The 22723-nt window shown below is 37.2% G+C and overlaps 1 protein-coding gene across 2 annotated transcripts in view; it reads right to left on the reverse strand.

Annotated features, from left to right (window-relative positions):
• The window catches only part of LOC115245614, a 170011-nt gene that overhangs the window by 143697 nt on the left and 3591 nt on the right, over positions 1-22723 (reverse strand). The window contains exons 1-2 of one of the 2 annotated variants that reach the window (XM_029824027.1): positions 9680-10041; positions 9320-9362 (exon numbers count right to left, since the gene is read on the reverse strand). The gene's annotated coding sequence lies outside the window, so the exon portion shown is untranslated. Of the gene's footprint in view, positions 1-9319; positions 9363-9679; positions 10042-22723 lie in introns of those variants that run through there. The other variant, XM_029824028.1, reaches the window with a different exon arrangement.

The raw sequence follows: 22723 nt of genomic DNA on the forward strand, positions 1-22723 counted from the left end.
AGACATTTGAAAAGTCGCACGTCTCCGAACCCATTAACGCTAGACAGATCAAACAGGTAAGGTAAAAGTGCACATTATCCTACGGATTATCCGGGAGAAAAAAAACTGCTGTCATCTTCTATTTCGACAAACTTGTTTAAATCTTTTATTTTGTGCGCAATAAAAATTTAATTTAAAAAATCAAAATAGAGTCTCCTTTTTTATATTAATAATTTAATATCAAAGAAATAATTTTTATAAGTATAAAAATTCGAGAGCATTGTCCAAAAATTAAGAGCGAAGACTTATCTCTTGTGTGTTGTTCCGTCTGTTAAAGATGACGAAGTAATGCTAAACGTATATAGCTATGCCATACAGAATTTTACAGAAGTATTCAGGAGAAATATATTACGCTTGTATATCGAGACGAGATGCAGCCTCAGGATTTCTATGCATACGGCTGTCTATATTTTTGTACCATGCGACGCGGGTGTCGCCATATTACTCAAAGAGAATGCACGACGCGTAAATATACGCAAAAACAGAGGCAAGAGAGAAATGACGGCAGAGATAAGGGTGCGAGAAATATTCTGTCTGCAACAGTCTACGGAAAACGTTCTCTATCGAAGAATATGTATATAATCTCGATTTTCGTCAACTAAAAACTTGTAAACGAAACGTCTAATTATAAAACTCACACCACCACATGTACAAAAATTAAAAAAGGATAATAACAATAATTGCGTGAGGATTCGTAATCTTATCATTTAAATATACGTATTTTAAAAGAACTTCTGTAATCTTAGTCAACACATACGCACAATCTACATGCTGATCGATCCTAAGCTCCTCATACTAATCAAGAGGATCGATACATCGTTTTAAATCGTCATAAATTTAAATTGCAGACACATCAAATCCGACGATTAAGTTACCTAATAAATTCAGCGTGGCATTTACGACAATAGTTAAATGGTTAACCGCTTGCTCTCGATTAAAACGCCATCCTTGTCGCGCGTTGTCAAGTATTTTACACTATAAAATGATTCCGAACTCAATTACTCCGATCGTACCACGAGCTTAAGGCAATCAGAAGCTCGCAATGTTTTCAAATGCCGCGACAAAATGCAGTGGCACTGTATACACAATTAAAACAGACAAATCTCCAAAGATTATTACATCGACTGTAGATAATGATATTTTCGAAATTATCCGATTTCGTAAAATTGTACGGATTTACGTCATTTACCACGTAAATCGCAATTTCCTGAGGGAAAAGACGCCGACAAATATTCGTAAATACTTGTGCTTATTCCATTACTTTTATACGAGATAGCTTTTAATGCGACGTCCGTGTAACCGACATCTTCCCTAGCGAAACGAGAAAATTGCTCATGCACTCCTTCCGATCCTTGTTCTCGTCCAGCGGCCCTTCTAAAGTTTCCCGTTCGTTTAATCGTGATAAATTTCCTCGTCGCGACGCCTTTCCGCCGCCGCTACCGGAAAGCCGGAAGCGACGACGACAATCAGAACTTCAGATCGAGAAGTATATTATTCGTACCAGTCACAACTTTTATGAGAATCTCTCTCAAATTTTCTTATTTATGTACTTTTACAGAGACGGATGATCGCGACGATCAGCCGCGATCGCGCAATTTGAAGAACATAATCCGAAGATCTCGAGATTTTTATCGATAATTGCGTATTCTTATCTATTTACTGAAGCGTGTTATTTATTACCCGTTACCCAAGGTTCAATTACAGGCAAGATCGACGACGATTAATTCGGGTCGACGAGGTCGAGGCAGAAAAGTGTTGCCTTTACGAATTCAATGTCTCGCTTATTTATAAGAGCGAGTGAGTCTTCTCATCTCTCGTCACACTCATCAGCAAAAGTCCGTCACATCGAACTTCTTAATGGCAAGCGATTTCAGCTTATTGCCAACGTCGTTCGTCTTGCTACAGACTTGATTGCCAAAGTTACAGTAGCGTACTTAATTCCGTTTATCGTGAAAATCCCCTCGTTTCCCCGGAAATTTTTTTCTTAATGGCACTCCCATTTCGTAGATACTTCAAAGAACGAGACAGAAACAGAGAAGGAAGAATCTTTCGACTTTTCGATAAAAGTCATCATTTTACTTGAATGAAAAAAATTTATAAAACAGTACGAGAGAGCATTGTGTCGAGATTTAATTAAAAATTTAGTCCGTTTTTCATACTTAATTAAAAATTTTACTCGCTTCTCGAGAAGGCCTTACTGCGGCGATTACGCTAAAAATATATATATGTGTGTAACACTTTATTTCATGGCTAAGTATTTTGTTACATGATTTTTCCACAAATCTTTCCTTCAAATTTTGATGCCCTTCTGTTCTCTATTTTCTATGCTAAAAGATATAATACCGTCAAAGCGTGATGGTGATATCTCTCAACAGCGTGACACGGTATCCGATGTCCAATATCCAATATCCTATTATGTGTACGATGTACGAGATCCACGTGCGCGACAACGTACGCATACACGCACGCACATTTGCATTCATTAGCTACGGACGATCATTAAAGTAGACATTTCTCTTCCAGATAAATGTTAAGGTAAGTATCGATTTTTAATTTTTTTAGTATAAGAGAAACGAGCACGCCGGTAAATCAATCAATGCACATATCTGTTGCTTTTTTTCTCTTACGTATCGTTATCCTCAAGCTTATATTTACTTTATATATAATCGCAACACTTTCCTGTTTCGGTAACCCATAAAATTTTCCATGCCGGTCCTTTTTCCACCCGAGATATAATCTCGGACACCGTTTCCACGCCGCACCACGAGAGATGGTAATCATACGCGTCATTAGGCGATCTAACGCTAATAGTCGATTTCAGATCCCGATGGGATTCACGATTGAACCAGGATATCGATACTATAACTTGGTTGTGCTTCGTGAAACCAAAAGCGAGGGATTTAAGTTAATTTGCATATTAGCTCGGGCACATCTCTTTTTCGGCAATCGTATTATAAATTCGAGCTGCGATTGCATTTTGTATCGATTATTTACCATTTGGAATTAATAAAATAGGCAGAAAGGTATAACAATGATCAAATTGAAAGCATAAGCATGTTTACTAAACTAATAAACAAGATTATTCGTCAAATTCAATCATTATTATATTTGTAAATTTTATGAACGGTTAATAATTGATATATGTGTGTTTGTTTGTTTGTGTATGTGTGGGGGAGAGGAAAGTGTAATGGCAAACGCTCTGCCTGGATTTGTTTCAACCGCAACGAAAAATCAGGTTAATTCCCATGAGAAGAATATCTGCGCTAAACAAAATCGAAACTGTCATTTCCGCGGTCCTTCGTCCCATTTTCTAATTCGGCCGAACGCAGAAGAGCGTTAATTAATTCCGAATCGGCAAATAGGTAAAGTAAATTGGATTTACGCAAGGAGGATCAAATAACGTGCAATTGGGTCAACCGATGCGAAAGAGGACAGGATTTCTGTCTTCGAGGCATCGGCACGAGGCAAAACGGGCCCCGTATTCATTATCGGGTCGTTGTCAATTGTGGCCGCCGTCGTCGCTGCCGCGAGGGCTCGTTTGCATACTATCGCCTCTGGAATTGAATTATTGTCGATTTAGACATATTCGTGTCGAGTGGTCGGTCGCGCGACTCGAGTCTTCCCCGAATTGATAACGCGACGGGGGTTTGACGTCCTGTCAACCGGAGAGGATTTACAATGCACGCGAGAGGCGGGAAGGGAGGGAAAGGGTTCGTCGATTGCAGCGGGCACCGATATGCCTCCTTTGTGGACGATAATGTCTAATATAGGCGCGCTGAATGTCGTCGATGCGACAAAGCGTCGTCTGCCGTCTGCTCCGCGATATACTTTCGACGAATATATAATATATTCCATACGGAGATAGGAAAGTGCGTATCTGCGATATATTTCCGCCGTGCTACACATCGATTCATAGCAACCGTTTTCCGTGAATATAAATATTATACGAATATATGCAAGACAGAGATTCATAAAGAGTGTTTCTCTTTCAAAGATTACATGTCTTGAATGTCGGCGAGATGGAAAGCAAAGATTAAATATTTTGGAATTCCAAAAAAAAATTTCAAGATTACATAATGCTAGATTTTTTTTTTTTTATGGAGATAATAGTTTTTCCATTATAATATTTTGTTAATTTATAATAACAAGAATTTTGCATTTTATGTTTGATAATAAAAAAAAAAAAGATATGGTCTTTCAAATTAACTACTATTTTTTTCTAAAGTATAATACCTTATCTTATTTCTATAAGAATTTCCCATTTTTTATTTCTCTAATTTTTCTAATTTTTTAAATTTTTCAACATATCTTGAAAACTTTCTAATACTCTGAAGCACGCATTGCTTAGAATTTATATTCGAGAATATTGAACTGAAAAAAAATCGATGAGAATAAAGGGTGATAAAAAAAATCTGCACTCTCCTATCGTTGAATCGTTGCCAGAACAAGAATTTGATAGCAAATATATCTCGCCCATTGTGCAATAAGCACACCGTCGCAGACTATTTCAGAAAGAAGAAAAAAAATTGCAGTACGTCGGGTGATACTACCGCAATGTAATAAACACGAGACGCTACGAGCTAAGTGCCAGGATGTTAAGGACGTCACCGCTATCCTTATTTCGCGCCCCGTCTGACCCGAACTAATCAGCACAGCCAGCAATAATTACATTATATTAACAAAGTTACGTGCCAGACTAACTCTCGAGCCGACGTCGATGCATGGTAGACTTCGAGAGCCTGGCCTATCCATCCCTTCACATATTCGTCTACCTAAGATCGCGTATATAAGCTCGTACGAGGCGAGTACGAAGCACTAGATAAACGAGAGCGGGAGATGGAAGCCGATAACTTCGCGACATTTCTGTTATCGAATCATAAAAATACAATATAAATACATAGATAATGCGTAAAATTTTATCATTGTATCTATCTGCGGCAGAAAATTAGAAAATGGGCATTTGATCTGCCAAAGCAATAATATTACTATGGAAATGATCAAATAACAACGTTGTTATCTAGATTGATTTAAACAATTCCAATGTGCAGGAAATGATCAAATAACAACGTTGTTATCTAGATTGATTTAACCAATTCCAATGTGCAGATAGCGACTTAATTAATATTTTTCCCGGATATTTTGTTTATATTATTTATAAATGAATTTCTGTACAATATTTTCTACTCAGCGTATTCGTCGCGAATTGCATTTTCCTTCCCCTCCCCCCTCCCCAAGGCGAACGACAGGACGCATTACACCAGAAATATGTCTGAGTCGGCTGGTAGATACATCGAGGGCACAATTCCAGACTGGTTGATCCGAGGATTAGACGACCTTGGTGGCTGGTCCATTGCCAAGCCGATCCGCGTATTTCTTCCTTATCTATAGATACCTTGGCAGATGACGTCAGTTCCGTTCAGATAGGCCGTGCGCTACTCTTCAGGATCGTACCCGCCAGCCCTTTAATCCGTTTGATACTGGGATATACAGCCCTTTCATTCTCTTTCCTCTCCGAGAACGGGATTCCTACCGTCTATCTCGATAAAGATAGAAACACGATAGCCCCTCGATTGGAATTTTATCGATGAATATGTCTGTCGGAATCTTCGCCCCGTCATATCCGGTACAACTTTTTATTTTATTATCGTGAAACTTTCAATTACAACTAAAATTCTCGTACGCAGTAGCTTCATATCAATATCAAGATCGTTTTCATAAAAATATATCAATAATCACATATATAATATATACTTGTTTTAATATACGATTTTTTTCTATTATAATTTATATCCTACTTTTAATAAATAAATTTTTAAGCTCTACACAGGGATAAATAAAATTCATCTGCCGAAAAAATAGACCGAGAGCGTTATTCCAACATGGTTACCTCTATTTCGCATCGTAAAAAATTTAAATCGCGATTTTTTACAATGCGACAAACACAGATCAATTGCATCCATCTATGCTACATTCATCCATGGAAAAATACATAAAATAGCCAATCTCGCCCCACATCAACTTACAAATATATGTGTTTATTACGAGTATATAAAATGCGAATTTGAATCCAAATAAAATGTCATAAAAAAAAGTAAAATGATAAATTCTAAATAATAATGTTTAAATTGCCACAGCAATAAGAATATTATTTTATACTATCCGATTGCTATGCTAGTCTAATTATGAGAGAAAGAGAGAGAGAGTTATTTATGACGTATTATTATTATATTCAAGAACTGAGATGTACGCGCACCTAGAATATGCACGAGCATGTTTTTTAAATGTCAAAGATTGCAATATTTGATAGAAATGATTAATGCCTCCTTAATAAAAAAATGCATTTCTTTAATAAGACAGTAACAATCTCGATAGCTTTCTGGATGCCATTTGAAAATCCCATCATCGGGAGTAATTCGTAGTTTCTCATCGTTGATGCAACGAGCCGCGGCTATCGGTCGAAAAACTTTAAGACGCGAAGAGACCGGCAAATCCAGATTATCGTTAGAACAAACGCTCGCATTAAACGGGATTAATTAAAAGTTCTTGCCCGCGCCATCCTTAGATGCGTAATAAATTTTTTATATCCCGCGTACGAGAGAGGGAGAAGCGGTCGCATTCGAAGAAATCCCACGAATTTCGCCATGAATTTTATCGTGAAACGCTCGAACAGACCGTGTTTTCCCCGAAGGCGGAGACGGCGGCCATCGGCAGATGCCGGGAAAATTGGATGTAGGAATCGCGGGGGGCCGCGAAATCGTCGGATAAATTGAGATTGACGGAAATGTCGAATATTTTCGATCTCGAACGCGCGAGCGCAATCGCCGGCGAAAGTGCTCTTATTTAATTTACAACCGGTGTCGGCGCCGACTATCCGCGCCGGAGATAGAGGGAGATCTAAAAATGGAGAGCGCGAAAAAATCGTTCCGCCCGATGACGACTGGCAACATGAAAACAATAATAATCAAATTTTTTTCATTCATCTTTCTAAATTTTCATAAATATTTTAAATATTGAGAGACTCTATGTTTGAAATATAAACTGATAATACTAAAATGTAAAGTTATATTTAATGTCATTGTTAAACAATAATGGGATACAATGATGCGAAATCGGTGATTGTGCAACTATAACAAAGCACAAATAGAGCAGTGCCAATAATCGGATATCTGGCTATCAAGTGCTCAAGTATGGTCAAGAGTGTTTTCAAGTGGGAATATAACGATAGAGCTCTCTGATCAGTCTCGAACTGCACATTCAAAGCTCACAAAGGCATATAACAGGCATTCGTATTCATTGCATATTAGATTCGAGTCGTATGAGCTGTTCTAGTACTCGTCTAAAGCAAACGATTTGATTATCTATATCTATGTTAATCATAATAAATACCGCAGAAAAAAATATAATAAAAAATTTTTTAAACATTTTGTGTTAAATTAATAATTTCTCAAACAATCTCAATGATAGAAAAAAATTAATCATTACTATATGCTTCGAAACTCGCAAGATTAATGAAAAATTTAAAAAATTTGTGATAAGAAATTTTTAAAAAATTTTGGGACATCTATTTACAATTCATTTTGCGAATTAAACTCTGTCAAATCATTGAGAGTGCTGGCGATATTCACGCGGATAAAAATCCGTCGAAATTTTTCGGCGAGAAAAATTTCAATCTCGCGAGATGAGATCCTTGCATCGGTTCGCTTCCTGAGGCAGGAGGCATGATACATACGTGTGATACATCAAAATTCTAATGTTCAAAGAAGATAGCACGATGCATACAAGGCATGCACAAGATGTTTCAGAAATTGCGATCCTTTTCTAAAGCATTTAAAATAAACTAGGTTGATAATAATTATATATTTAGCTGAATGTCGGTACACGAAATTCTTTTTTAAATCTTTTTCAAATTTTAAATTTATTCAACACCGCTGCATTTATGGTTGATGTATTCTTTCGTAATAAAAATATCGATTATATATGTGGTATATTATACTATTTTCTCAGAAACGATAACAAATTCTTCAAGAGAAATACCAAGTTTTATTGCGTGTCGAAATCCGTATGATATTTTCTCTGCAATCTTTTTGATACGCGAATACTCGTGATGTCGCAATAATGCATCTACCTCGATAGCACTCGAATCAAAACGATCCTACGCTATATCTCCGAGCACGCAGGACAAAGGGAATTCATTTTTATTTACTTCTCGCTATTGTAAATCTCTTCCTCTATCGCGAATCTCTTTGTACCAGCTTAATATCGATTGAACCTTTTATAGCTCGACTAAAAAAAAAATTCTTCTAACAGCCGCGAGTAATATTATTTTTCCCCGTAAAAACTTCAGCCGCAAAGAGAAGTTTAACTGACAAAAAAAATTCGATTTATCACGCCGAAATATTTACGAAGCACTCAGAGCTTTAGTTACTCATTCCATTTCGTTCTTTTCGCGAAATTAATAGCGATTATGCATTTTATTCGAATATCGATAACGAGCATTATCCCAATGAAAGCTTCGAAACTGAATTCAACTCGGAGCCAGATTACAGGTAAAGTCAGAATCCACATTGCATGCTGCAATGACTACGCTTCTCGTTATATCATTCAAGGTCGCGCACCTGTCGTTATCGCTTTCCCTTTGTTAAACCCATCCCTCTCTAGGATATTCGATGACCGACCGGTCAAGTCGAGAGCTTTGAGGGAGCCTTAACGTAATGATCGATTGTGCACGGCCAGCTCAGAAGAAGCCGAACGTCCTCCTCCTTGCTTCTGCTTCCACGCACCTTCATCCTCGTTTACCCTTTGTAAACCCTCCTTCACCCCGTCATCCTACCTTTGCTACCACCGGAAGCGATCCCATCCCCGATGTACGCCCGCCTATATTGCCTCTTGCCTCGTCGCATCCTCATTACGTTCGCCGCCGCTATCGTCTCCATCTCGTCGAATCGCCCCCTCATCCCATCTCCCAAAATGTTATTACGTCGCTCACGCACGAACTGCGCTCCGGAGTTACGTGCGGCTTGATGCCGCGCGCAAGTCCGCTGCACTACTCCTTTTTTATCTCAAATCTCTTACCCATCGTTTAATCTCTTTCCCCCGATCGTTTTCATTTTCTTACAAAATAAAATTTCCTCGCGAATATAATAACAACAACTACATAATTGTATGGCATTTCCAACATGACTGATCTCTTTCTTTGCAATTATATGTGTGCGTGTATCAGTTCCAATTTTCGTAAATTCATTATTTTTCGAGATTATAAAGTAAAAGAATTTAAACTCACCAGTACGATGCGCAGCGGCGGAGTTGCAATACACAATGATGATCTGTAAAATAAAAACATTCTAGATTATATATTTTTCTTGTGTGCGTAAAAAAAATATATATATATATACATAAGAAAAATTTCTAAAATAATTAATATTTAAACATTTTCATTTCTAAATTATTAATTAAATCTTTTAAATATTAGAATATTAATTAATATTTAATTATATTGATTGCAAATAAATTTTTTATTCGTTTTTCACATAAATATTTAATAAAATAAATTGTATATAATCACAAAGAAAAAATTTTTTAAACAAACTTTGAGAAGATATAATAAATAATTAAACAACAAATAATTAAATTAATTGCTTACCCAACGATCACTCCGCCGTTGCCCGATGTCTCCCTGGACCTCCTCCTCCTCTCTTATCATCCCTTGCTATTCCTTCACGAATTGCACTCACTCGTGAAAACGCGGTTAATTACGATCAGCAAAATACGACGAATAAATCGCACGACACTTTGTACGACAGTCCCGACTTTAATCACATGCGATACGCATTTTATTATATCCATGAGAGAACAATGCGAAAATTGCGATTCGCTCAAAAATCACGCACCACTTCTGCGGTAATGCTACTTTTATTCCTTGCGATATTGTTATACGATGTTCGTTTATCGAAGAGAATTTATCAGTTGCGCGAGCTGACGATCGTCAATTGTAATAATCGCATTTCGAAGATAATATGATTAATATTATATATCGATACGCAGAGCAGCTTACGTCACTGTCTACTCCTCGCTCGAGTCTCGCCGCGCGAATGACAGCAAGGTCAAGGCCGCGCGCTGTTATAAACAATCGCATTCCTGAGACGTACGCCGCGCGCGACACGAGAGAGAGAACACACACAAAAAACACTGTGTAATATATGATTCCATCACAAAATATTTAACGTAATTTAATATTTAATAAATATACGCGGAACATGTTATGTATATTCTATGGCGGTGATCGTTTATTACATGACTTTTGGATACTTTAATCATGTGTATTATTAAGCGTTCGCAAATTCAAAAATGATTGACAGATTACATCTAAATCGACGAAAACACAAAGCAAATTATGTAACTATATTCTGAAAATTCAGGAATATTTAAAAAGATAATTGTTGCCCATAAATGTCGCAATAAAATAAAGATTTATATTACTTTCCATTCTCTATCGTTAAATAGCAGCCCTCACGATTAACTAATTCTCGCGATTGATGACTTTTTTAAACGTACCCGGGGCAATAGTTATTTATCGAAGCAGGTATTTCTCGCGATATATTCATTCGAAACATTGAAATCAGAGATAGAAATCCGAATTATAAATAATTGTTTCACTGTGGTATTTACTAGCGATAAGAGCGTTAAATATGTTCGAATATAAATATCTTTCGCCTCTCGTACTTTAAATTTTTCGCCGATTTAAATGTAATTTGCTAATCGTTTTCGAATTGAGATATACGCAATAGTGTGTACATACGAATTGCAGGATCGAAATAACTCGAAAATAATCCAATACCATGATACATCAATACGATATTTAATAATCGTTGAAATACGTTAATTAAAAATCGTAAGAAAAATTAGGTTTATGAGAGGACTTGATGGAATCATTATCAAAGACTGCCAAGAACATTATGGATGGAACATATATAATATATTTTCTTTCATATACGAACATTGATCGGATAATCTTTTCATCTCTCTGTCTCTGCGCGTCAATCCTAGTCATTTTCTCTGATATTTTTTCATTGTAGTAGGGCGCACCCATTACGCCGTATTGACATGTCAATCATGACCTCGTGACTCGTGACTTTGCCATTCACACATAAGACTCGAGCAAATAAACAGCAGTGCGAGCTTGCTCCATATATCGTTGTATTACTCTTCAAAACACGATCGCGAAAAGATGCCAAACGCGATTCATATTCTATAATTCAAGTAACGAAAAAATTATTTCACGGTATTTAAACCGGTTGGAAATTTATTACGTTTGCAATATTGAGTTTCGATAAAATATTTTCCAATAATCTATTGATCTTAAGTAGCCTCTCGCGTAATATCACGTAACATGAGGGTTATTAATCGATGTCATTCTCGTATTTTCCAGTCATTGTGAAATCATCGCGAACACAGTACGAATCGACTTTGAGTCAAACTACATCGCAACATATTTAATTATTAAACATAATCGTTATTAATCTCGTATCTTAATTTTTATCTATCACGTATCATATAAATTCTTGTATATATCGTAATTTGTCAAAGAGCATATTTCGCGAGATTTATTGAAATTCTATTATACAAACTATCGACTAATTATAGTAAATAATTACCTAATTATATTCTCAGATATTGTGATTTTCTAGATATTTATTTTTAATTTTAACTTATATATTTATTTATATTTTATAATCTTTTATCATATAATGCAAAATATAATAAAGTTCCGCTTTGGGAAATAGCTCGGTACACTTGCGTGGATCAATCGCAAGAATTAATTAATCGCGCGGATTGATAACTTTTAATTATTCGTAGAGAATTCGTGTTTGGCATCTCGAAGCATTTTTGAGGATATATTTCGAGAGATAATACGAAAATTATTCTAAAATGCGGTCCTATATTATTCATTAGCAAGTAGCATTGTTGCAGCGTTTGATTGCGCGATTTTCGAGTAATTACCGAGATTGTAATTTCGTGTAACGTAATATTCGCGTTATTCTTTGTTGCTGCAATATAATAAAGTGCGCGTCGCGTATGATTAATATCAGAAATGCCGTGCAAAGTATCGCGCGATTAAAGTGCAGTATTCTGCTAATTAGTGCACGTATGATCGTAATTAACTACATTGTCGCGAGTGTCATGTGAATGCAGTCAATGTAGAAGCAGTAAAAGACAAAGAGAGGAGCGGGAAGCCCCGGAAGACATCGAACGACGACGTCTATGAGGTAAATTATTATACACGTTAATTATATTAAAATAATAGCATTTAATTTTAATCATTTAAACATAGCCTGTAATTGACCAATTTTAAACCCTTACATTTCAAAAGCTATCGCTTGAATATTGACACATTCCGTATCTGTTCAAGACTGCTTCAATTTGTCTCAGAGATATTCATTAAATGTATTTAAGGAAACATTAATTGTAGTAATTTATTTAGAATAGAGATTTCATTGTGAGAGACGGAGAGAATAGGTAGACGGTAGATAGGATCCAGCAGACAGACGGGATACATAAAACCGACAGAAATAATTAATAATCCTGTAGATGACGAATTACGCCTTGACGTTCTGGCTTGATTAATCGCCATCGGTTTTTTACAATACGCGACGTTTAAGATGAAAGAAAAGCCTTTGAGAAAACCGCTGTCTTAAGCGTCGCCGCTTTGGTTTTTGCGCATTGTTCTAAGAAAAACAACATATATAATAGCAGTCGCCTGCTTTTTGTATAAATGAAAATGCGCCATTGACAAGCTAAATAATGTTAAATCATTTTAAAATTAATAATTTTAAGAAATAATTTAACTACGTAAATTGCTTTTCTTTTTGAAAATATTAAACCACGAAATATTTTTTTAGAGACATAAATTAAACATAAATTACTCACCTCTTTCTTTAAACAAAAAAAAAAAAAATATTTTAAATTCTATAAGAGAAAGAAACTCAGAAAGTACATTTTTTATACCATCATATTTCAACTTTCAACTTTTATGGACATAGTTTAATAAACATATTTTAGCACAGCGAGTTATATAAAATTAATATATTAATAAAATTGATATATTAGTGAGCATTAATATAATTTATACAACGTTATAAGAATGTCTCAAGTGTATACTAAATATCAGTCATGCTTTACTGATACGATAATCCCAATAACTTGAAAAAATTCGGGCTATAGGCACTCCCTTCGCGCCCGAGATGTCTTTATCACGATGAAATATTCCTATAATACCGCTTTGTTCGCCCACGCCGCGATCTATACCGTATATAGGCAAAGCCCTTTCTGCTTTCACGACCCTCTCTCCATTTAATCCGGCCAAACCTCCCTTTTTCGCAAAGAGAGAGAGAGAGAGAGAGAGAGCAACCGGCGTTTCTATATAGCGTAGTGTCTGCACGCAAAAACATGGTTTAATGCTGTATATGTATAGCACCCACGCTCGCGCGCGCGACCCGTGAGAATTTATTTCCGGATTTACTAAACAGCCGCTCATAGGTAGCCGGATAAATATTTAATTGCGTGAATTATTTATTATGCTGTAGAAGGCGACCTTCGTGCATTGTCCATTCTCTCTCCCCTTCCTCCTCCTCCTTCTTCTGACCTAAACTTTGCAAGTTGCGACCATATACTCTTAGCTCGATGATATTTATGCCTCGACGTGGCATAAGTTTGAGAGTTTGCTACACGGTATGTGTAAGGTGTATCTGACTAATCGTCTATCTTTTCAAAAGTAATTATTTTTTATAATTATTAGCGATCTAATAATTATAAAAAATGTATTCATTAAAATGTAGAGAATATATTTAAAAGAATTTAGTAAATTTTTAAAAAACCGATTAATTTCATCATGCAAAAATATTTTTTAAACGTGATTATTTTCCCTTTAAAGATATACATACACGTATCTAGCATTGATCAATAACCAATCGCGATAATAATTTCATAAATATTAAATATCATAAAAATTGTATATTAACGTAAGATCAGTTGCGTCTGCGATCAATTAACGTAATAAATCAATTGTCCGAACGACCGAGCTGTGTCGATCAGAGATACAATGTGGTAACAAATGCAATCAAAGAAGGTCGGAACACAAAAGTTGGAGATAAAGTTTTGCCCAGTCTGAAAGAATCATTGAGAGAGGGAGAGAGAGAGAGAGAGAGAAGACGCAACTTCATCGCATACATCACGATAAGCTCTCCAAGCTCGCGTGTGCCCTACATGGATCACCATGGAAACGAAAAGGAAGCTACTCAGGACCCGGGAATTCCTCGCGAGGATAACTCGAGTACGGTTGTAGTCACGTCGCGAGGATTCGCATAATATTGTGCGCACGCGACGAGAGATTGTGTCGCGGAAAGAAAATTGAGATGAGCATGTATGAAGCTGTCGGGAATGGCGAGAGCCATTGTTGTGTGCCACAAGATGTCTTAAATATTTTATTTTACAAAGAAAGCCGCGTCCTGCGATAAAAAGTACTTCATGACGTCGTAAAAAAAATTTATACAACGAAATATATTCGGAAAAAGCGCTTCCTTTTTATTCAGTCGGTCGCACGTATTACTAGCCAGTATAATTCACTAGAAATTCCAGAAACAGACGTAAAATCTAAACAAAATTACAAATCAAGCGAGAGAAATGTTCAGAAATATATTATAATAAGAGAGAATGAATTTGAGGTGATTTTATTCGCGAAATATACCTTGTGTGTTTATATCAGGTGCGTTAAGTCGCATCTGCAAAATATTGATTTTTCACATCCTCTTACTTAGTTTCTCAAGAGACAAGATTCTTGATATTTTCTTTCTGACTCACTTCGCAGAATCCTCGCCTATAAATATTCCGCGCAATCTAAAAAGAATTCCCCGACCAGCTTTCTCGAAAATTCTCGCTACGACTCCCACGATTGTCATATAGCTGGATGCTATTTCGTAACATCTTATACGCAAACGAAAATTCGGACATATGTAGATCTGTCGTTCTTACTTGGCGACAATTTTACAAACGAATACATCGTCGCGTTCATATAAAAAAGCGCACCTGGTAGCTAAAAACTTGATAAATACAACAATTTGGGATTTATTCGAGCATAAAGCACGTTTGACATGCCAGGTATCTTTCATTCGAACATAAAGCGAGATCACAGAGGAAAGACGAGGGCGCGATGAGTATATCTGTTTGCGTTTTGCGACTCGAGGCACGTTTAGCACGGCAAATTTCAATCTTCCCTTAAAGCCCCTAGTGCTATTTCGTTCCGAGGACGCAGCATCGTCAGGTCTCGTCCATTATTCGCACGCTAGACACACATTGACCGAAGTGAGACAACGGCGTCTCTCACTCATTCGTCGGTGAACCATTGTTTCGAGAGCGTAAACATCCACGATACACGTGTGTAGATATGCGGATTGTTTCCACTCTAAAGGCGAGATTGGCGGAATATTTTCAGAATCGCATTACACGGTTCGACCAAGAGGATTATATAGATTAACTGATGCACTAATAAATTTCGCTCTCTCTTTCTCTCGATCATATTTTTGTGCGCGTCGTCCGCGCTGATGACAATTTTTGTGGATTAAATTGAAATATCAAAAAGTTTTTGTGGATTAAATTGAAATATTAAAAAGTTTTTGTGGATTAAATTGAAATAATAAAACAATCCGCATAAATGTATAAAGTATAAAAAGATAAGCTTACTTTTTAATAATTTTTTACAGATAAATATAATACTAGTAATATGAAGAAAATCTTCATTATGCAAAAAAATATAAAGCATATAATACATAATGTTAACAAGTTTTCTTCTGTTGATACTTTTTTTGAATAAATTTGAAATAAATTATCATGCGGGGGAGGACGGATAAATATAATACTAGCAATATGAAGAAAATCTTCATTATGCAAAAAAATATAAAGCATATAATACATAATGTTAACAAGTTTTCTTCTGTTGATACTTTTTTTGAATAAATTTGAAATAAATTATCATGCGGGGGAGGGGCCTCTTATATAACTCTATTTTCATATCAAGTGAAAAGCGCAATGCGTAAGAGGCTCGTGCCTGTTTATGGCAAAAAGATTTATCGCCGGTTTTGTAAACGCGAGGGTCGGATTGTAATTTCTACCGTGGGCCTCATAAATAACCAATCAAACTCGTAATCGTACGCACGACGTCAAAAGCAAGGCTGGCGCGCCCCCCTCTGGAGAGGAGGGTGCTTTCGGCACCCTCAGCGATGCGCGACACCCGCCGCGCTTTCTCGCGAAGGTTGCGGAAGAGAGCCTGGCACTTTCTTTGTTCCTGCTCGAATCTCCCCTATCCCGTCTCATTGTGCAACTAAATGAGGATTGAGAAAGCAGGGAGATGCTGCTCCGATACCGGGTGAGGCCTAGTGTCTCGTGTGTGCGTGCGTGCGTGCGTGTGTGTGTTTGTCGAAAGATCCAGTTTGCAAGTTGGTCGGGAGGGAGACTGCTTAATGAGCCTTCACCACTTTCAATCCTGCCAAAAGCATAGAACGATTGTGAGTGAGATCCTTAACGCGTCGCCTTACAAAGCATCCGCGCATCATCACAAAAGCTGCTAGATAATAAATTTATTAACGTTCGGATGTCGGTCGATATACGTACGAATAATTAGCTCGGAATGACAAATAGCACTCGCAAGATAATGATAATATTATAATTAATTTATTATTTTGTCCGCCATTGGAGAGAATCGGGATAAGATATTAGATATCCTCGCAATTTTCATCTGTCAGACAAGATTTTAAGAATGATATTTAAATCAGGTGGTTTGGGGTTCCAGTCGACCACAGCGTAATTTCAGAAATGCACGAGTGACGGGAGAAAAAAAGAAAGAGAGAAAGCGGAGAAGAAAACTCTTGTATTACAATGGCCACGTCATTCATCGTTGCTTCCCCCCACGGTTTTGCGACTCTTCAACCCTTTTGCATGGCCTCTTGTTACACGGTTACCCCGCCGTTCCTCTTTAAGGCTTCGTTTAGGATGGGGTTACCACTCGTTACGGCTGCTTCACAAGTGGGCTCTTTTTCCATGCACACGGCACGTAACGGCGAGTTACGCGAGCAGACGCACCAAACGGAAAAATAAATCCCTCGGGGTCTTCAAAGAAATTGTTAAATGAGAGATGCGCTGTCACATGCACCTTTTCTGTATCTGTCAACTTTTTTATAATCTTACGGAATAAGTTTCAGATTGAACATTACATTGCCTCGATATTAAATTAGTTTGTGCCATTATCAATCTTTCGACATTACGATAATTAGAAAAAAAAAAATGCAAATTAACCAAAATATCGTACGTGAAAGATATTAATTCTTTCTAAAAAGACAAAAAATTATAAGATCATTTTTATTTTTTCGCGTGTGCTTAAGACTTTTAAAAATTATATATCTCGCTACCCTTTTTTTTTTTAATAACTAATTATAGATGTAATGATTCCTTCTTTTCAGTTCGTCAATTTTATCATTTTTATCATTGAGTATCTCACTTTTCCTTGTCATTTCAAAATAACTGCTGTTTTCGCATAAGACAGACACGGCTTCGAAATTTCGCGTGGAATAGCTTAATCTTTGCTGACAGTTTCCGTCACGGCGGCTATCAGGAATGCCCGGACGAAATGTCGTCGTGATCGACATCCAAGAGGCACTCGCCGTACGTGCATTCTCGGTAACGCGAATCCGATGCTTTTAAACGGCGCTCACCGCATCGCGCATTACGCGATTTTTCGACCGGGGCGAGCAAACGGCTAGTGTCTTCTCCGCGTCGAAAGGAGTTTGGCGGTGCTCCAAGCACGCGGAAAAGCAGCCGTCTTCTTTCCTACGTCTTATTCCCTTCTCTTTCTCTCTGTCTGTCTCTCTGTTCATTGTCACGTGCGATAGTTGAAACGGTTCAGGATTCCAATGGCTACGAACGAGGATTACCGGTTCGCTCGAGTCCCTTCGTGACGAAGATGTCTGAACGCGAACACAAATAACCGGGTCGATCGGAACGACCGGTTCTCCCATGGCATCGATTGTCCCTTTTGCCGTCTCGCCGATTGACAGCCCGCCGATATTGACAGCCGTGTTATATCGGGCGAATATTCAGTTACACATATTTGGAGAATTCTCACCGCGTCAATACGATCTTCCTATCGATAGCCTTCGATCGTATATTTGCATCCTAACGCATTTCTCGGATAAAATACTTTGTCTCGTATTGACCCATTGCCCATAAAAAAAGAAAGATTTTGCAAAAATAATATGAAATAATAATTATTGATAAAATCTATCGTTGAGAAAAATTAATTTGATGATAGTTAAAGGTTCGGTTAATTGCGATTGATATTTATTCGATCGATCGCATCGTCTGCAGTTTTCTCGTTGCGTAACGCACGTAATTAACATGGGAAAACGTGAAGCCGAATTCACGTTAGAGAGAGAGAGAGAGAGAGAGAGAGAGAGAGAGCCGGTTACATCGAATCGGACAACTATGACGTTCCCTGTGTGTACACTGTTATTTGACAGTATCGCAACAGCTTGCTTCCTTCCACATTGGCTTCTCCCTTGAAGCGCAAGGGCTCCATAAATCAGTAATTAATGCACTTGCCGACGAGTAATTAGCGGCGACACTGGTGTACTTTCTGAAATATGTATCATACACTACGCTATTAAGGCTCTGATCGAAGCGGCAGGTGAATGAACTCGGGGATCCCGCCTGCGATCTCGAGCTGTCTCAACGCGAGCACGAATCCTCCGCGCGAGTGGATGTCGTCTATAATCGAATTAGATAAATATCTGAACGTGTATCCTGCCGGCGGAAGCTTATTATGACGGAAGTTCGAATGGCAACTGCGCGCGCGCTCCCGTCGTGACTCGACGGACGGTATATCCTTTGGGACACGGTGTTCATATTATCGATGGCAAAGTTGCTATTGTTATTGTTGTTAGAAACTGATAGCAAGTCGATACGAAAGCGTTCCCGATCTGCGCGAAATTAATTCTCATCCCTTATTCGCAGAATCCGGATATTCGTATCCTTCGGATATAAACGTGGGGGAAATTATCATACATACATAATTAATCGTTTAAAAAAAAACATATAACTCTTTGATATATCTCTCTCGATATATCAGAAATTACACATGAGATGATAAAAACAAAAGAAATCTTCTAATTTTTCCCCTCTTAAAAGAACGGTCTTATTATTTCTCAAGCAAGTTCTGCTTAATTTTTTTTTTCTCAAGATTTTATATTTAATTAACGCACGAGCGAATTTACGGTTTAGTGGCTTTATTTGATCCAAGAGAGTATGCAAGTTTGCTTAAATGTAATATCATAGAACCGAATTGTTTTAGTATTGAGTTGAACGACGCTTGGGCGCGGTATCGAGCCGTCTCGTATATACGCGAAAGTTTGTCCGGAACTCAATTCTGGTCGAATCATTTCGTTATTGGTTTTTATAAAGCTGTGCGCGGTGTATTTTCAGAAAGAGCAAAACACGAGTACGCAGTAATACAGAGCCCCAAACCGAAACAAGTCCATAAATCTCCTCTTTCTTCGTCGGACTTTTAATCCCGTAACTTCGCGAATTTCGATTTTGAGATTTTGCGAATGTCCTTTTACCTTTTACGAGGCAACGATCGCCCTCTGATTTATTTTGACATTATTATCGCGGCATGAAACATTATCGTTTCTCTTTTTACTAATGATAATTTTTCCGATATTAAATATCTCAAATAAAATGATTCACGTTCTTGAATCCGGTAAACACATGATGCAAGATATCAAATATGTTTCTCTCATGAATGACAATTTATAAAATAGCGAAAGATAAAATATCGAAAAATTCGACCAGAGAGAATAACGTGACCGGCGAGACGCGAAAGGATGGATAATTAATGGAGGTTTAGTTAGTTGCGTAAAATAGTTTAGTGTTCCGTCATGTTTGCTCGCTGTCATTATTTGACAGACGTCTCGCCGCAAACCTACCATCAATTGACTCATGCGATAATTTGCATTTAAAACGGTGAGTCAATAAATTGATGATACGAATCGAATTCGCTTCGTTAATAAAACAAGGAGCATATTTATCTTTTTTTTAAAAAAAGGTTGGTAAAACGATATATTTTTGCACATTTGCTCTGTGACAGTTTAAACTATTTTTTCATACACAAATATTTAATAACTCCTAATTACTATAAAATATTTTCTTTTATTAACTTTTATCTGTAAATTTGCATTTTTAAATTTGATTTTTATCTAATTCTGATATATAGATTAAATAATGTACTTTAATTTACTGAGATATTAAATCTTTGTCTTTAAATTGTTGCATTAATATACGTCTACGTCTCCAATCACCTTTCTAAAACTCAAAGTCATCCCGTAACGATCTATTTCGCGAGTATCCCTCGTCCGAGACAAATTGAATCATCTTCTGCTCGGCGAACGTTGTCTCCTTAGGTTGGCCTATTTAAACGTGGTGACCTAAGAGCAGAATATCGACTGATGTCTCAATCTTTTAAGAATTTTCAAAAGAATAATCGATGGTTCAATCGTTTCTTTAAAAATATACAACATTTTTATTCGTCTCAAAGTTCAAACATCCAGCAAAGCCATTCCGTAACATTTTAATGCACGCGTTGTAATATATTTTTTTAATACAGTCACGAGTTTCGTAATGCATGCGTTGTAATTATACCGCATGCATCAAAAAGTTACAGAATACGCCTGCAGAATGTTTATCGAGCGCTCGCTTGGCTCTCGCACGATTAGCCGAGGTCGAGATCCCGAGAAAAATTCGGAGCACCGCCGGCGACGCGAAAAAAATAGCGTCCTCGGTACAGAAATTCAGACGGAGTATCGCGGAGCACGCGAGGTCTTTGAATTTTTGAAAGCCTCACCGCAGTATGTCAAGTGTATCGTCGTCGTTGTTGTTGTCAGTGACGTGAAAAGGACGCGTGCGGGTGTACCGTGGGGGTCGAGATTCCTGATATAAGAACACTTTGCCCGTCCGTGTCAAGTCAAGCGCCGCGAGACGCGGGAATACTGGGTGAACGTGGCCATTAGCCGCGCTCAGCTTCGTATATATCGAGTACCTGTCACTGTCTCTCTGCGAATTCAATTTTCGTCTTTCGGGTGAGAGCAAGCCAGAGGAGAGAGAGAAAGAAGATCATCCAAAAAAGCACGTTTTCTCTCTTTTTTTTTTCTTTTTTTTTATGGAATAATTTGACGGCGTTGTATCTGCAACACGATATGATTATGCTTAATGTCAGGAAAAACCGATGCACGCGAGGTGAAAAATATTTGCTTTCATGCGTTGTGAAAAACATTTGCTCTTGATCATCTGCGAAGATGATGCTGCTACAGCGAAATCTGTACATTATCTACGCGACTTATCTTTCTTCGAAGAAAGAAGTGCGATAAAGATATATTTGAAATTTAATCTTAATAATAACGCGCGATGATATGATTTTTTGATAACATTCTCAAACGAGATTAGGCATTTGCTATTATACGAGCACATAAACTAAAAACACACGTCCGTGTTTTCCGCACGAATCATCGTGTTTGAAAAGTATGGAAACACATCGCCGTGTGCATATGACAGGATGTGCTTGGAAAAGAGCATACGGACGAAATTGTACACCGTTTTCGGGCGCGCATGCATCATTTAGAGAGTATATCTTGGTGTTATATTTGTGCACAAATGCGGAAAATCGTATCGCTTACCTCGCGTAACTCGATAGAAATTTCTACCGCGCCCTTTACAACTATGGCGAAACTATTATCGGTGAGATATCGGAAGACAGTTCTCGTAAAAATAGAAGAGAAAAAAGTATTATCTTGCCATCGTCTAACGTGTAAGACGCGTCCCTTTCGTCGGAGACTTTCGTTTCTCAATAAATATTTAACATCGCCGTAAAGTCCTCGTGATTGACATTGTAAATTGTGCGATAAATTATACGCGACGCTCCCTAGGACATTATATAAATCATTGTGGTAAACGACGTGTATCCTCCGCGGATCTTCACAAAAACATGGAGCATTCTCCACCGTAACGGTCGTTGCTCCGAGAAGAGAGTTGCCGGATTAAACCCAAAATTAAACTAAACAACGATGGAAAATGGCAGAAATAAAACGTTCGCGTCACGCTCGGCTGAATAGAATATCGTCAATCCAATATCAGGATGCCCGCGTTAATCATTCAACCGATACGTATACAGATATTTCTACGGAACACGAAACTCGATCTACAAATTAGATCGAGAAGACATATATGTGTATGCTAGTCGTTGTATAAACGCATTAACGTGCAGTGTGACGAGTGAGCAAAGGAAGATAATTCATATTTTATTTTAGATAGTCTTATAATTAATATTTAATATAATTACACGATTAATTTTATTTTGATTAAATAATTGTTTAAATCAATTATATTTATATAATTTTATAATTATTTGTTTGATATTTATATAAATATATACACGTATGTATCTGTCCAAAATTTTTTATTATCTTTAATACAGGATAAAAAAGATTCCTCCCAAATTCTAACTGACGTAATAGTCTTAATTAATTTTATCATATCATATTTTGAAAAAATCGTTAACAAATATATAAAATTACATATTAAATTATATTTATTG

The sequence above is a fragment of the Formica exsecta genome, unplaced genomic scaffold (genome assembly GCF_003651465.1).
Source record: "Formica exsecta isolate Colony F162 unplaced genomic scaffold, ASM365146v1 scaffold122, whole genome shotgun sequence".
NCBI lineage: Eukaryota > Metazoa > Arthropoda > Insecta > Hymenoptera > Formicidae > Formica > Formica exsecta.